Genomic DNA, 2,758 nt, shown 5'->3' on the forward strand with positions numbered 1-2,758 from the left:
GTTTTCAATAGATTAATATTCGTTTGCAATTACTTGTATTATTATCAAAGGTATTTAAATACTGTACATCTAAAAACGTAAACGTACCATTCAATGACATCTGGATTTTATTTCGGAAAAACTGAATTACGAGTGGCCGTGCTTGCTGCTCCAGACTTTATTAGGCCTAACTGTATCCAGTCTTTGTTAAAAGTACCCTACCTCAGCATTAACAACTCATGCGATCCTTTTCATTGTGTGATATCCTTTCTTATGAGCTCTGAATTTAATTGGAAGTACTGCAAAATTCCAGAAAAGCTATGCAAGTATTAAGTCCAAGGAAAAAGCACTTCAAGGCATTTCAGTATTACACGAGATTCAACAGAGCATACGTACTCTAATGTATATAACATACAACAAAGGAATATGAGCAATAATTTGATTTTGTGATTGAATTGTACTGCTATACTAATCAGCATAAAAATTAAATTTATTTTCCATCATAAACAGATGTGTTATAAAGGTATCCTTTCAGTTAAAGATCTTACTTTGCCTCACAAAACTGTTGTAATAAAAGCCCAGCAAAAGCTAGACTGACACTTTTAAGAGGGAGATCTGTATACTCAATCATGAGCTTGGACACCAGCAGTCAGCAACATTAAAGTCATAAAATGCTTCAGAGATTAAAACCCTTTTCTGTGCATTTTTTCTGGAAATATCCCATAGCTACAGTATGTGTTGTAAGATGTCTCGAGACAAGATTGGAAAGACTAAATGATTGAAGATCATCCTTTGGATGAAACAATAGTTTCTGACTTTTAATTCTTCTCTTAATCTGCTTATTAAGACCCTAGATGTAAAGAGCAACGTTACAAGTTTCTACTTCTGTAAGGCACGCATAGCTGATGCAGTTAATGGACCCTATGTGGAGTCCAGGACGCAGGTCAGAAAAGATGGGAACTGGGAAAGTAATCGGTACTACCAAAGCCATATCGCAAGACAAGAAACGAAGTCGAGGACAGGTTCCAAATTCAAGGCCACTAGTAATATTAAGAGAGAACAAGAGAGAACAAGAGAGACATTCCTAAGGAGTTCCCAATACCGACCAATGAGATGAGAATGGGAGGGTTTAAATACGTCTGGATGTGGAGAGTGTGGTAACCAGTGAGCTGTCCTGATTGGATAGCGGGTCCAATCTGCAGTGTTCGTGGGGATTGCCTCCAGCTGGTGCTTGATTGGTGGCGAGACCGTTTGTGTGGAGGATTCTGACTAGCGGCGGGTGTGACAACGTTGGACTTTTACAAAGCTACTGGACTAGGATCTTGCATGCACAGTTTTTGCCATGTTGGATCACAACCTCTTCTTGGTACAGAATTCCTCTGTACCAAGCTAGTGTCATGTAAACACCAATGGTCCTTTTCTACATGTGTGAGCAAGCCAAGCATGAGAAGAATCCCATCCAAAACATGTTTTTATACAGGTACATACATAACCTGTGGTCCTGGCTGGCACGCTTAAAACATTCTTCAGCATCTTTCTGTCTTCCTTCCTTGTCTTACTGTTCATTACAATTCTCAGACCTTCTGTCTGATGATTCGAGTTCAGCTGCAGGTGACACGGAGTGAACAAAACCTGGGTACTGTTACAATCTACAACTCAAAACCACAATTGTTGGTGGTGGGGAGGCAGATTTTCTGGTCTTTGCTGGATTGTTACATCTGTTAACCAGCGGTGAAGAGGGGTGACGGTTGATGAGAACACTAAAGAGAAACTGAGTGAAAACCTAAAAAAGACAGCTGTGCAGTTTGCATCTCCTTTTCGTCAGGTGGGAACATATTTATGCATGTACATACACACACTAATCAATAGTTAGGACGAAGCAGCATGTCATGAAAACATTCAGATTTTCACTTTTAACATGAATTATTTTGTGCACCCTTCCACAGTTGTCTCCATCCAGGAAGCTTTGTCTTCACATTTGTGGATTGAAATTTAAATTGAGCTCAATTGCGTTCAATGATTCTGTGTTTACATTATGGTGACTGGTGTGTGTCTGCAGAAAGATTCAATTGTGTGGTACAAGCTTGTTTTCAGCTGAGGTCCTGAATTAAGAAACCCTTACAAAACCTCAGCCTGCAAACAACTTTCTCTCAATTCACAAGGCACCCGTATTGCTTATGCATGTAAGAGTTTATTGTGTTTATTCTGTAAGTGTGACATTTCTGAGTATTGTGTTGACTTACAGCACTGAAATGTCAGACTAAACATGAATTGAGAGAAAAAAAATAGAAATGTCTCATTTTTTTCTTTGAGTTTTTCCTCTTTTGGAAGAATTTCTACATTCAATAGATATTCGAAAAGAGGCAATTAAACCAACAAAAATGTTTTGTATACACAGTATATATAATACTCAGTAAACAAATCAATGTTTTGTTGGACTATTGCACATACCATTCAAACTAGTAAAGAAATAGGAATGAAAACAATGGTTTAGAAAAGACTTGTTCTTTCAATTTATATTGACTCACCATTTGTTACCCTAATATAACATTAAGGTCCCGGGAGCTCAAGGGACTAAAATCGTAGAGATTCAGTAATAGTTAATTTATTCTGGGATCCTCTGGAGATTTGGATGGAGTTTGTACTGCACACATTTGTAAAGGAGAAATCATACTCTAGAGACTTATTAAAAGGAACAGGCAGGGGATGTTCAGTCAAAGTTATTTGAACACACTGAAGTAAAGTCACACAGAACAGAAAGAAAGCATGTGACATATCA

The sequence above is a fragment of the Lepisosteus platostomus genome, chromosome 2 (genome assembly GCF_059453375.1).
Source record: "Lepisosteus platostomus isolate fLepPlt1 chromosome 2, fLepPlt1.hap1, whole genome shotgun sequence".
Classification (NCBI taxonomy): Eukaryota; Metazoa; Chordata; class Actinopteri; order Semionotiformes; family Lepisosteidae; genus Lepisosteus; species Lepisosteus platostomus.